The sequence below is a fragment of the Scyliorhinus torazame genome, chromosome 5 (assembly GCF_047496885.1).
Source record: "Scyliorhinus torazame isolate Kashiwa2021f chromosome 5, sScyTor2.1, whole genome shotgun sequence".
Classification (NCBI taxonomy): Eukaryota; Metazoa; Chordata; class Chondrichthyes; order Carcharhiniformes; family Scyliorhinidae; genus Scyliorhinus; species Scyliorhinus torazame.
The window spans coordinates 249,917,093-249,931,898 of NC_092711.1; positions in this window are offsets into that span (position 1 = coordinate 249,917,093).

Sequence of the window (14,806 nt, forward strand, 5' to 3'; positions counted from 1 at the left end):
CAACTAGCTAGGAGCACAGAGCTCACAGCCTGCAACACAGACATTCACCATGTGCTGAGTGCATCAACTGGTTAGGACAAGGGAAAGGTCTTTAGTTAAAGCTGGTATCGTATTATCCCACAGTTCAAGTATGTTTAAATAGTTAACCTTTTAATAAAACAGTGTTGCACTAAAAAAAAAAAGGCCTATCGCTCGGTACCACTGTCCACTGGCCTGTCGCCAGCCCAGCTGGTCATGGGTCGCACCCTGAGGATGATGGTGCCGTCCATTCACGCCCCAGACCTCGATCACATTCCGGTCCTTCAACGAATGCAACTGTCTCGTGCACAGCACAAGGTGGCTCATGACTTCCATGCAGCTGATCTCCCTGCTCTGGCTCCAGATGACAACATCCGTATCCATCTTCCAGATGGTGGCTGGTCTGCAACCGCTGTGGTTCTTCGGCAGGTGGCTCCCCACTCGTTCCTGGTTCATCTACTGGATGGTTCCATTCTGCGCCGTAATCGGCGTGCCCTTCGTCTTGTTCTGCGCTCGCTACGTGATCCTCCGCCATGCCATGCCCTCCTGTTGTCCCTGACCTGGACTATGCAGAGATTCCGGTTACTCTGCATCCTCTTCACTCTGACGCAGTCCAGCCCGCTCCTCAGCTGGTGGCTCCTGACCCACCCTTGAGGCGGTCAACCATAATTCGTCGCCCACCTCAGAGACTTAATTTGTGAACTTTGCACTAATGGACTCTCTGGTCTGTTCTGTTCTTCCGTTTAATCGTTCAAGTGGTTTGTATATAGTGTTCATCTCGTTATTTGTGTGACACACTGTTTTTTTCTGCACCAGGCACCTTCCCATGTAAATAGCTTAATTTTATGTACATAGTCCTGTAAATATTCTGCACACACGTAGTCAGGAACATTCCCCACACACTATTTATTGCCACGCAGGCACATTTCTTTACATAAAAGGGGGGATGTCATAATATACACCAGTATATCATGGTGCAGACACACACTGATGGACACACAGAGGGACCAATCAACATACACAACACCGCAGCCAATCACCAGTGAGAGCACACGCACTATAAAGACAGGGGGCATCAGAGTTCCCGCTCATTCTAGCTAGCAGCACAGAGCTCACAGCCTGCAACACAGACATTCACCATGTGCTGAGTGCATCAACTGGCTAGGACAAGGCAAAGGTCTTTAGTTAAAGCTAGTATCATATTTACCCAGAGTTCAAGTATGTTTAAATAGTTAACCTTTTAGTAAAGTAGTGTTGTACTACTTCAAGTGTTGGTGATCTGTATGTGATCCAGAACACCCAACACATCAAGGTGTACCTTAAGGGAGCAGCGCCTTACCGTATTCGGGTGTACAAACCTCTCGGTGCTCCCGGAGTCCAGTAGGCAGGAGGTCACATGGCCGTTGACTTCCACGCTGGTGGATGCGTTGGTCAGATCATGTGGTCGGGACTGGTCGATTGCCATGGAGGCAGGCCGTGGTTGATCGTCAGGTAGTGAGGTGGCTGTTGAGTTGAGGTCCTGGAACGCCGTTGGTGTCCATGTGCTGTGGGATGGACAAGATGCTGGCGCCCGGAGATCCTGGGAATTACAAAATGGCGGCGCTCATGGAACGCACGTTGTGGGGGTGGAGCAAGATGGCGGCGCCCATGAAACGCACGTGTTGTGCGGGGGAGAAGATGGCGGCGCCCATTGGTCACACATGGCCTGGGGAGGACAGGAGGATGGCGGCGCCCATTGTCCATGACCGGGGAGGGTGGGGGCGACCGCTGAGCAAGCCTGGCACACCGCTGCGTAGTGGCCCTTCTTCCTGAAGGCCTTACAAAGGGCAGCGCGGGCCGGGCAGCGTTGACAGGGGTGTTTTTGGTGGCCACAAAAATAGCATCAGGGCCCCCCAGAGATCACTGGCTGGCGCATAGCGCAGGCGTATTGGGTGGGTAGCGCCCCCGCTGGAGCGGCTGCATGTGGGGCCCCTGAAGCGTAGGAGGGGTGGGCCGCGCGGTTGGGGGCGTAGGACTGGACATTGCGCAGGGCGACCGTCATGGAGAGCACTAGTGTTTTAGTCTCTGCGAGGTCGCGCGTGGCCCCTTCTAGGAGCTGCTGCCTGATAACATCAGAACCAATCCCAGTTACAAAAGCATCCCGCATAAGGAGATCCGAGTGCTCCTTAGCTGTAATGTCCTGGCAGTCACAGTCCCGAACTAGTGGGATCAGGGCCCTCCAGAAGTCCTCGATTGACTCACCAGGTAGTTGAGTACACGTTGCGAGCGCGTGTGTGGCGAAGAGCGTGTTCGTCTTCTGTTCATAATTTTCTTTGAGTCGAGTCATGGCATCGGCGTAATTGGGCGCATCCTGAATCAGCGGGAAGACTTTGGAGCTGAGTCTGGAGTACAATATTTGGATCTTCTGAGCCTCTGGAACAGGGGTCGGCGCCCCGTTGATATACGCTTCAAAACAAGCTAGCCAGTGCTGGTAGTCCTTTCTGGCGTCGCTTGCATGTGGATCCAGCTGCACAGATCTGGTTTAATCCGGAGGTCCATCTTCTGAATCAGATACTAATAAAGTGAGTCAGGATCAATTTGACTGGAGACGAAGTTCAATCCAAACTGAGGCTTTATTAGTATCAGATGTGTGGCCTCCCACAGCAGCTGGTGAAATGGCTGCGAGCTGGAGGCCATGCATATTTATAACCCGCCTCCTGGGTGGAGCTAGCATGCAGGGGCCACAGGTGAACCTGTAGTGCAGGTTCTACCGTACAACCTCTAATATCAGAACACAGTGGTTTACCACAACAGTGGCCCACAATAAATTGGGGCTTGTCCGGGATAAAAGTCTATCTTTCGTGATTGGGTTGGCTTAGTGAACTAAAAGACAGAATCACATTCCATCTCCACCCATACAATGACATCACTGCAGCTATTTGATAAACACCCATTTCTTAAAGATACACTCTCATGACATAAGGATGGTATAAAATTGGAAGAAAAGATTACAATGCCGCAAAGATCATTGGCAGCCCAGAAGATTGGGACATATTTAGAAACCAAAAAAGATGACTAAAAAAAATAAATGGACCCTGCCAGACGTGACCCCGGAAAAGTCACCAGCGCCCTGGTCCCCGTGAACGCCCTGGACCCCGTCAGCCGCGACTACCTTTCTTCCTCAAGGTTAGACTTCTCCCATCGGATCCCAGGATCATCCAGCCACAGCCGCTGACCGAGGAAGCGAGGGAAACGTGGTGGTCTGCAGGTTAGACTGAAGCAACGCGGTTTCAAGACCCCTCTCCCCAGCATGCTCTGGCAAACATCCAAGCGATCGAAAACAAGCTGGATGAACTTAACGCCAGACCTACCTCTCAGAGGGAAGTAAGAGACTGCTGTGTGCTCTGTTTCACAGAGACATGGCTCACCCCCGCCTCACCGGACTGTGCCATACAACCTGAAGGCTTCTCAATTCAGCGGGTGGACCGCACCGCGTCATCAGGCAAAGCGAAGGGTGGAGGGGTTTGCCTCCTCATCAACTCCTTCTGGTGCTTGGATGTGGCGACCCTGGCGACCTACTGCTCCCCGGACCAGGAATACCTGACCGTGAAGTGCTGCCCACACTATCTTCCACGTGAGTTCACTTCAGCCATTATCACAGCGGTCTACATCCCACCCCAGGCAGAAGTGAGGAAGGAACTGGACGTACTGTACACAGTTATAAACAACTACGAAACAGAACACCCGGAGGCCTTGGTCATTGTGGCCGGAGACCTCAACAAGACCAACCTCAAGAGTGTACTGCCAAAATTCCACCAGCACATCTTCTGTCCCACCAGCGGCGACAACACTCTTGACCACTGCTACTCAAAAATCAAGGGCACCTACCGTTCAATCCCCCGACCGCACTTTGGGAAATCAGACCTAAGACGGTGCTTCTTCTCCCGGCATACAAGCAGAAACTCAAGCGGGAGAATCCAGCTAAGAAGGTTGTGCAGTGCTGGTCCGAGGAAACAGAAGAGCTCTTATGTATATTGACTGGAAAAGATATAGTTCGAGTACATTAGATGGGTCGTTTTTTGTACAGTGTGTGCAGGAGGGTTTCCTGACACAATATGTTGACAGGCCAACAAGAGGCGAGGCCACGTTGGATTTGGTTTTGGGTAATGAACCAGGCCAGGTGTTGGATTTGGAGGTAGGAGAGCACTTTGGGGACAGTGACCACAATTTGGTGACGTTTACGTTAATGATGGAAAGGGATAAGTATACACCGTAGGGCAAGAGTTATAGCTGGGGGAAGGGCAATTATGATGCCATTAGACGTGACTTGGGGGGATAAGGTGGAGAAGTAGGCTGCAAGTGTTGGGCACACTGGATAAGTGGAGCTTGTTCAAGGATCAGCTACTGCGTGTTCTTGATAAGTATGTACCGGTCAGGCAGGGAGGAAGGCGTCGAGCGAGGGAACCGTGGTTTACCAAAGAAGTGGAATCTCTTGTTAAGAGGAAGAAGGAGGCCTATGTGAAGATGAGGTGTGAAGTTTCAGTTGGGGCGATGGATAGTTACAAGGTAGCGAGGAAGGATCTAAAGAGAGAGCTAAGAAGAGCAAGGAGGGGACATGAGAAGTCTTTGGCAGGTAGGATCAAGGAAAACCCAAAAGCTTTCTATAGGTATGTCAGGAATAAGCGAATGACTAGGGAAAGAGTAGGACCAGTCAAGGACAGGGATGGGAAGTTGTGTGTGGAGTCTGAAGAGATAGGCGAGATATTAAATGAATATTTTTCGTCAGTATTCACTCAGGAAAAAGATAATGTTGTGGAGGAGAATGCTGAGACCCAGGCTAATAGAATAGATGGCATTGAGGTACGTCGGGAAGAGGTGTTGGCAATTCTGGACAGGCTGAAAATAGATAAGTCCCCGGGTCCTGATGGGATTTATCCTAGGATTCTCTGGGAGGCCAGGGAAGAGATTGCTGGACCTTTGGCTTTGATTTTTATGTCATCATTGGCTACAGGAATAGTGCCAGAGGACTGGAGGATAGCAAATGTGGTCCCTTTGTTCAAAAAGGGGAGCAGAGACAACCCCGGCAACTATAGACCGGTGAGCCTCACGTCTGTAGTGGGTAAAGTCTTGGAGGGGATTATAAGAGACAAGATTTATAATCATCTAGATAGGAATAATATGATCAGGGATAGTCAGCATGGCTTTGTGAAGGGTAGGTCATGCCTCACAAACCTTATTGAGTTCTTTGAGAAGGTGACTGAACAGGTAGATCAGGGTAGAGCAGTTGATGTGGTGTATATGGATTTCAGCAAAGCGTTTGATAAGGTTCCCCACGGTAGGCTATTGCAGAAAATACGGAGGCTGGGGATTGAGGGTGATATAGAGATGTGGATCAGAAATTGGCTAGCTGAAAGAAGACAGAGGGTGGTGGTTGATGGGAAATGTTCAGAATGGAGTTCAGTTACAAGTGGAGTACCACAAGGATCTGTTCTGGGGCCGTTGCTGTTTGTCATTTTTATCAATGACCTAGAGGAAGGCGCAGAAGGGTGGGTGAGTAAATTTGCAGACGATACTAAAGTCGGTGGTGTTGTCGATAGTGTGGAAGGATGTAGCAGGTTACAGAGGGATATAGATAAGCTGCAGAGCTGGGCTGAGAGGTGGCAAATGGAGTTTAATGTAGAGAAGTGTGAGGTGATTCACTTTGGAAGGAATAACAGGAATGCGGAATATTTGGCTAATGGTGAAGTTCTTGGAAGTGTGGATGAGCAGAGGGATCTAGGTGTCCATGTACATAGATCCCTGAAAGTTGCCACCCAGGTTGATAGGGTTGTGAAGAAGGCCTATGGAGTGTTGGCCTTTATTGGTAGAGGGATTGAGTTCCGGAGTCGGGAGGTCATGTTGCAGCTGTACAGAACTCTGGTACGGCCGCATTTGGAGTATTGCGTACAGTTCTGGTCACCGCATTATAGGAAGGATGTGGAGACTTTGGAGCAGGTGCAGAGGAGATTTACCAGGATGTTGCCTGGTATGGAGGGAAAATCTTATGAGGAAAGGCTGATGGACTTGAGGTTGTTTTCGTTGGAGAGAAGAAGGTTAAGAGGAGACTTAATCGAGGCATACAAAATGATCAGGGGGTTGGATAGGGTGGACAGTGAGAGCCTTCTCCCGCGGATGGAAATGGCTGGCACGTGGGGACATAGCTTTAAACTGAGGGGTAATAGATATAGGACAGAGGTCAGAGGTAGGTTCTTTACGCAAAGAGTAGTGAGGCCGTGGAATGCCCTACCTGCTACAGTAGTGAACTCGCCAACATTGAGGGCATTTAAAAGTTTATTGGATAAACATATGGATGATAATGGCATAGTGTAGGTTAGATGGCTTTTGTTTTGGTGCAACATTGTGGGCCGAAGGGCCTGTACTGCGCTGTATCATTCTATGTTCTATGTTCTATGTTATGTGACTGCTTAGAGACAGTGGACTGGTCCATATTTAAGAACTCAGTGACCAACTTAAATAGTATGCCACCACCGTCACAGACTTCATCAGCAAATGCGTGGATGACTGCGTGCCAAAGAAAGCAGTACGTATGTTCCCCAACCGGAAACCATGGCTCAATCACAAGATTGACTCCCTACTGAAGGACAGATCTGAGGCGTTCAAGTCAGACGACCCTGACCTATACAAGAAATCCAGGTACGACCTCCGCAAAGCCATCCGAGATGCCAAGAGAGAATATCAAACCAAGTTAGAGTCACAGACAGACTCTCGCCGAATGTGGCAAGGACTAAACAACATAACTGGCTACAAAGCGAAGCCGAGCAGTACCTCCGGCAGCAGCGCACCTCTCCCCGATGAACTCAATGCATTCTATGCTCGGTTCGAGCAGGTAATCAACAATCCGCTGTCGAGTGTCCCAGCAGCCCATAACTCACCCATACCCACCATCACAGCTTCCAAAGTCAGATCAGCCTTCCTGAAAATGAAGCCTCGGAAGGTGATGGGCCTGGACGGGATCCCTGGTCGTGCACTCAGAGCCTGCACGGACCAGCTGGCAGAGGTATTTGCGGACATCTTTAACCTGTCCCTACTCCACTCCCAGGTCCCCACCTGCTTCAAAAAGACCACCATTATATCGGTGCCAAAGAAGAACCAGGCAATGTGACTCAATGACTACCGTCCGGTGGCCCTGACTTCAGTCGTAATGAAGTGCTTCGTGAGGTTGATAATGAAGCGCATCACCTCCATACTCCCAGAACACCTTGATCCACTGCAAGTCCAAAGATGTGCAGATTAGGTGGATTGGCCATGATAAATTGCCCTTAGTGTCCAAAATTGCCCTTAGTGTTGGGTGGGGTTACTGGGTTATGGGGATCGGGTGGAGGTGTTGACCTTGGGTAGGGTGCTCTGTCCAAGAGCCGGTGCAGTCTCGATGGGCTGAATGGCCTCCTTCTGCACTGTAAATGCTATGTAAATTCGCATACCGTCGCAACCGGTCCACAGCAGATGCCATTTCCCTGGCCCTTCACTCATCCCTAGAGTATCTCGACAACAAGGACTCCTACATCAGACTCCTATTTATTGACTACAGCTCCACATTCAACACCATAATCCCAGCCAAGCTCATATCAAAGCTCCAAAACCTAGGACTTGGCTCCCCACTCTGCAACTGGATCCTCGATTTTCTGTCCAACAGACCACAATCAGTAAGAATGAACAACAACACCTCCTCCACAATAGTCCTCAATACCGGGGCCCCGCAAGGCTGCGTACTTAGCCCCCTACTCTACTCCCTGTACACACACGACTGTGTGGCAAAATTTGGTTCCAACTCCATCTACAAGTTTGCTGACGATACGACTATAGTGGGCCGGATCTCGAATAATGACGAGTCAGAATACAGGAGGGAGATAGAGAACCTAGTGGAGTGGTGCAGCGATAACAATCTCTCCCTCAATGCCAGCAAAACTAAAGAGCTGGTCATTGACTTCAGGAAGCAAAGTACTGTACACACCCCTGTCAGCATCAACGGGGCCAAGGTGGAGATGGTTAGCAGTTTCAAATTCCTAGGGGTGCACATCTCTAAAAATCTGTCCTGGTCCACCCACGTCGACGCTACCACCAAGAAAGCACTACAGCGCCTATACTTCCTCAGGAAACTAAGGAAATTCGGCATGTCCACATTAACCCTTACCAACTTTTACAGATGCACCATAGAAAGCATCCTATCTGGCTGCATCACAGCCTGGTATAGCAACTGCTCGGCCCAGGTCCGCAAGAAACTTCAAAGAGTCGTAAACATCGCCCAGTCCATCACACGAACCTGCCTCCCATCCATTGACTCCATTTACACCTCCCGCTGCCTGGGGAAAGCGGGCAGCATAATCAAAGACCCCTCCCACCCGGCTTACTCACTCTTCCAGATTCTTCCATCGGGCAGGAGATACAGAAGTCTGAGAACACGCACGAACAGACTCAAAAACAGCTTCTTCCCCACTGTCACCAGACTCCGAAATGACCCATTTATGGACTGACATCATTAACACTACACCCTGTATGCTTCATCCGATGCCGGAGCTTATGTAGTTACATTGTATACCTTGTGTTGCCCTATTATGTATTTTCTTTTCTTCCCTTTTCTTCCCATGTACTTAATGATCAGTTGAGCTGCTTGCGGAAAAATACTTTTCACTGTACCTTGGTACACGTGACAATAAACAAATCCAATCCAACCAATCCAACCCATCACATCTGTACCGAATCATGAAAAACACCTGATCTGCCTACCTCATCCCATTTGCCAGCATTGGCCCATAGTCTTGAGTGTTATGGTGTGCCATGTGCTCATCCAGGTACTTTTTAAAGGATGTGAGGCAACCTGTGTTGACGTTTTACCCTTTATGTGTACCACAAGCTGTTTTTATATTGACCAAATGACCACACAACCAGTATGTTAGCTCAAAAGCACAGTTTATTAATAACACAATACTTGTATCTCTGTGCAATAATACACGCGGCTCCGTACTAAACTACACCTAACAAATAAGATGACCTTTACTTAACTTTGAGTGACCGGCACTGTGCAAGATAAGGCCTTTATCCGGGTCCCCGTGGTCGGTTGGAAGTTGTTGGGTTTGTCTCAGCTGGGCTCGTCCTTCAGGAAATGGTCGCGGGTCCGTGAACTTGGTTGTTCTGCTACAGTTGGTCGCACACAGGCCAGTCCCAAAAGAGGTCAATCTCTAGTGCGCAGGGCTTTTTATCCTTCGTCTCTTTCGCGCCCTTTTGGGCGGAGCTTACTCCAGGTCCAATGGATCGATAGGGTTTTCGATCACCTACATCGATCTTAGCCAATTAGGGGGCGGATACCTCAATGGCTGGGCGGGTCCTAGTTATCATTGTCCCAGGCATGTAGGCCTTTCCAAATAAGCGAGGTGGCGCCGGTTAGTCTGCTATCGTTGATGGTCCTTAATGCAAATGCTATTGTCTTGGGGAAAATGGTAATTCTCAATGGATGCAAGTTTCAGCCAAGTCTGGTTTCTTTGCACAGTACACAGAGGCTGTGTATCTGTCTGTGTCCCAAATTGACCACAATTTCCATGGTACTTTGCAGGTGGCCATTTTACATGGTTACATTCCGTCTTCTTGATCCTGAACGCGAAGCATGGTGGATCACAGTCTTGATCCCGTAGTCGACCTTATCAAGCCGGCCACTGGCCAGTCAGTTCAGGTCCTACTCAACTCTGTCCTGGACTTCATTGTACAATTTTACCTAATACCTTATCACATACAATCATTAAAACAATTCACTACAACTGGCTATTTTATATCCAAATTAAATTCATATAAATTAATTCAACTTAAATGCATACTAAATGGTTGGTTGCTAACTAAACTTTCTATGCTACACCCATGCTGCTGTTTTTACATAAAGAACTTATCTACAACACAAAATCTACAAAACTTAAACAGCAGCACCACATTCTTCCTTCTTATCACATTTCATCAGTACAGAGGCACAAAGGGTCCATTTAGCAGTGGTTATCACAGTTGTTTTTTACAAGTTGTACATTCTTACTGGAGCTCTATTGGATTCCAAAGAGGGGGGCTCGAACAATGTATATAGGGGGCCGGGAGGCTTTTGCCTTCCATTTACGGAGTTTGAATGTAAGGACTACACTATAGATTACTGCAATCAGGAGGAGGGTCTCTATTATGTATGAGAGTGGGTTCCATTTTGCAATGCCTTCCCACCAGGTGGGGGTTCTGGTCTCTATCTCTAACAGTTGTTGTGTGGTATCCTGACTGGAGGTGGGCTGTGGGGTGGTGTCGCTCGGGGCTGGCTTAGGTCCTACTCTAATTGTGTGCATCGCCAAATTACCTTTAGTGGGTGTCCCGGGGCAATTTTGTCCAATTCTTATTGTGTTCACTGCAATTTTATTTAAACATCCAATTTCGGGGCACCCTTCATTGGTAAGTTCCCACCAATCTTCTGTTCCGGTTGTGCTAATGTAACATTCTGATGTGGACCCGTTGGGCTTTCTGTAAATTGTCCGTTGGTTATTACACCCAAATATGACACTTGTGTTCTTACACCCATCGGGGGCCACTCTCATATTCCCCTGCATCTGGGGGACAGTACCACAGGCAGCCTGGCTGTGGAAAGTCTTGGGTATTTGTGCTCGGTGTCCGGTAAGTGCGGCAATTGTCCATACGAAGATCATGGGGGCTGCGTTCATCCTGCGGTGTCTGGTTTCCGTGTAATCCTAGGGAATCAAGCATAGTATCATGTCAGTATTATTGGTTAATATCTGTGTGTGTTAGTCTCTCTCTCTGAGTTCCAATTTCCCTTTATGATTGTCACCATGTGTGACTGCCCCATTTTGTTTTAAAAAAAACATTTGGATAGGCACCAATCCAGGTGTCTCAATTCAAGTATTCAAGTGTCTCACAGCTTGTGTGGTCGATGCGAGGAGTGGGCGGATGCTTTCTTCGACCATTCTCCATCTTTACTAACAACCACGGGAGGTTGAGGCTTTGATTAACCAGCCGGATTTCAGGGCGGCCAGTTTTATAGAGTTTCGTCCCAGGGGCTTAGAGGTAGCACCAGTGATCAGCAACCATTGTATTTTAAGTGTAAATAGCATTTGGCAGTGACCCGAAGGGGTCTGAAAGAATAGTGGAAGAAACAAGGGTTTAGATTTGGAGTGGAAAGGAAGATTCAAGACCTGCCCGAAGCAGCAAAGGGTGTAGTAAACCATTCCAGAGAGCGTGATGAGAAATGTGGTGTGCGTATGGGCTGCTGCGGGAGAAAAATGGATGGGATCGCCGGGTAGGGTGGAGATTAGTGCCGTGACTCCACTACCCGTGCGTAATTGACCGGAAAATTTGGGGGCCCTCAGGTAGGGCGGGGATCAGTGCCATAACTCCCTACCTGGCCGGGATGAACAGGAAGAATTTATAGTCGTATTGTAGTGCATTCAACTGCCATTGGTCAGTAGACCGTGTCTGATGGTTCAATCAGAAGAGTAGTTATGACTGTATAACCGAGTGCCGGACCGACACTCGGTTATACAGTGGAGAGAAGAGGAGGTTAAAACAAGAAGATGGGTCAGGCTCCATCAGAAATTTGGAAACCTTAATTCTTCGGTAGTGTCCGTTTCTCATTATCTGGACACCTCAAATATTTGCTTGCATCAGTTCCGTTAAATCATTTCCCAGAAGGGGCTCATCGCTTAAATCATCACCGTCTCCTGGTTGCCAGACTTGTGTCTGCAGATTCCGGGCGGTAGACACGTAGGCTTGTGGGTGGTCTGATTCGTCATGTCTTACCAACCTGTAGGAATTGTCACGGTGCCAAAAAGGAGTATCGGGGTTGTCATGTAACGGAGGGTAGTCAGGAACTGGCGTACTGGATGTGGAAGCAATGTTGCTGGGAGTGGGAGTAGGAAAAGTCGTTGGGCGGGGATGGTCTTACAAGGGGTCGGAAAAATCCAAGGCGTCATTCCGGGGGCTAGGCTAGCTGATGGTGGGGAGGTCGCTAGGGATGGTAGTCAAATCCGGGAGGCTCTCATCAGAGTCAAGTTCGAGGTTGAAACCTGTGATTATGGGCGGAGTTGAGGGGAGAGTGTCGTCCGGAGGGCGGGAGGGTTGGAGTGGGCGTCGGGCTGAGTCGTCAGTGGGCAGAGTGTCATCCTCTCCCATTCCCAAGGCTAAGTGGTGGGCGTGGCTACATTGTGATCCGTAGAGTTTGAGTTGGTTGCTGAGGAACCAACCAGTCTTACTGTTGGGGTACGCTATCTTGTACACAGAGGGACTTACTTTGTCAGAGATGGAGTAGGGGCCTGCAAATGTAGAGGCTAGGAAGGAGCTGGGGTTGTACAACGAGATCATAACCTGCTTGCCGACTGTATACTCTATGAGGTGAACCTTTTTGTCAAAGCTGGCTTCACTCTGCTTTTTCCTAGCGTCTAGTCGGACAGCAGCAGCTAGTTGTGCCGCTTTAATGTTTTCTGTGACCTGTTGCACTGCTTTTTTGTGGGTGAACGCGGTTACTGCGGGATTTGCCAAATCGAGCCCTAATAAATATTCAATGCCTTTCATTGGTCTCCCTGTCATAAGAGTGTGTGGGGGGGGGGGGGGTTGAATTCTGTGGAACTGGAAACTGTGTTCCTGATAATCATGAGAGCAAAGGATAGTACCGTGTCCCAAGTGGAATTGTTCTGCTGTACCAATTTCCTAATGGTCGTTTTTAAAGTGCGGTTCATGCGCTCTACTATGCCGCTGGACTGGGGGTGGTAGACTATGTGGAATTTCTTTTTGATACCGAAAATGGTCATAACGTTTTGCATTACTCTGCCGGAGAAGTGGGAACCTTGATCTGTCTCAATGCTGCGTGGAAGACCACAGTGCATAAATATCTGATGGGGCAAAATTTTAGAGCTCCTTCCTAGCCTCTATGATGACCAGCACGTAATCTGTTTCTGCAGTGGGGGAGGGGACCAATGTAATCAATTTGCAGATTTGTCCAGGGGCCTTCTACAGGTCGGGTGTGTCTTAATTGTCCCTTCTTTGCATAATGTTCTGGGTGCAAATGAGGCAATTGTCAACATAATGTGTGACATCGCTTTTTAATTCGGGCCACCAGCACAAGGGTCTTAAATGGGCAATGGTTGTGTCTATTCTCTGATGTCCGTAGATTAACTGGTTTCTGCCATGGGTGGGGACCATATAAATTCCGTCCTTTAACATGTCCTGTATTGTGAGTGTGTCCTTCCATTTATCATAGGGGGCTGGGTAGGTGCCGTTCAGTACCTGTTGAAGGGAGTCGTCTGCTTTCTGTGCCTGAGATAAATCCTCAATATTGGTTTGGGAGACCTGGATTGAATGTATCTGTTCACACTCGGGGGGTTGCCAGAAATGACCAGTGCGAGATGCAGCTTTAGCTAAGGCGTTGGCCTTGCGATTCCCGGGGGGGGGGGGGGGGGGGGGGGGGGAGGTGCAGTGATGGCTCTTTACTTTAATGATGCCTTATGTGCGGCCGGTAGCTTTTTTAAGAATATGTTTCAGAAGAGGGGCGGAGGGTAGGGGCTTTCCGTCGGTGGATACACCTCGAGATTCCCATAGGGGAAGGAATTCTGTTAGACTGTTGCAAACATACAAGCTGTCTGAGTGTATGTCTGTAAGCGTTGGAAAGGAGTCTGGGTGATCAATTACATAAGCTATGGCAGCCAGTTCGGCTGCCTGCGAACCCAAGTGGCCGGGTAATTTTAAAGATACCTCTTCTAGTGGGCGTTCCTGTGAGTCCTCCATGTAAATCCCGCATCCTGTGATTCTTATTCCATCCTCAACAGTGGAGGAGCCATCTACATAGATCTTTACTGTGTCCCCTGTGTCTTGGGAACTTTGTGTCTCACCGTTTACACGTGGTTGTAGCGATTTGGGAACAAAGGGTCCTGTGGCTGCAATTATCTGGTATTCGTGTGGGGTCCCTGTATATTGTAAATTGTCTGCTAAGAATGTGTGGGTCTTGGTGCATTTCACAGAAATATCCCTGCCTTGTAATAAGAGTGACCAGCGAGCTGCACTGGTCTGGCTAACTGAACCATCCTTTAGTTTGCCGTCTAACCACAGTTGGGTGGGGGTATGCTCGGTTAATATTGTGACTAGGTTGAGGCCTGTAATGTAGGCAATGTACTGGACTGCTCAGAAGACTGCAAGCAAGTGTCGTTCACAGGCAGAAAATCCTTGTTCCACAGGATCTAAAACTCTAGAGACATAGGCTACCGGTCCTAATCGGTCATGGCGTTCCTGTAGCACTGCTGAGAGGGTTCAGTCGGTGGTTGCGACCTCTATGGCATAGGGCAAGTTGGGGTCGGGGACTTGTAAAGCGGGAGCTGTACCTAGGGCGCATTTTAAATCGTCTATGGCGTCTATGTGCCGGGGAAGCCAATTCCATGGGGTGTTCTTTTTCAGAAGCTCTGAGATAGGGGCGGCCTTGTTGGCAAAACTATCTATATAATTTCTGCAGTATCCCACTAAACCTGGAAATGAGCAGATTGCACTTACATTATGGGGCAGGGGAAATTTCACAATGGACTCAATTTGCTTTTGTTCAATTTCACGTTTGCCATGGGTAATAATGGTGCCTAAATAAAGTACCTTTTCCCTCAATATCTGTGCCTTTTTGGGGTTTACCTTACATCCAATGGACTGTAGCAGGGTTAGTAATTCGGCCAATAGAGCCACGTGCTCTTCCCTGGTATCGGTTTGCAGGAGCAGGTCATCTACATGCTGAATTAGGCATTCGGGACGG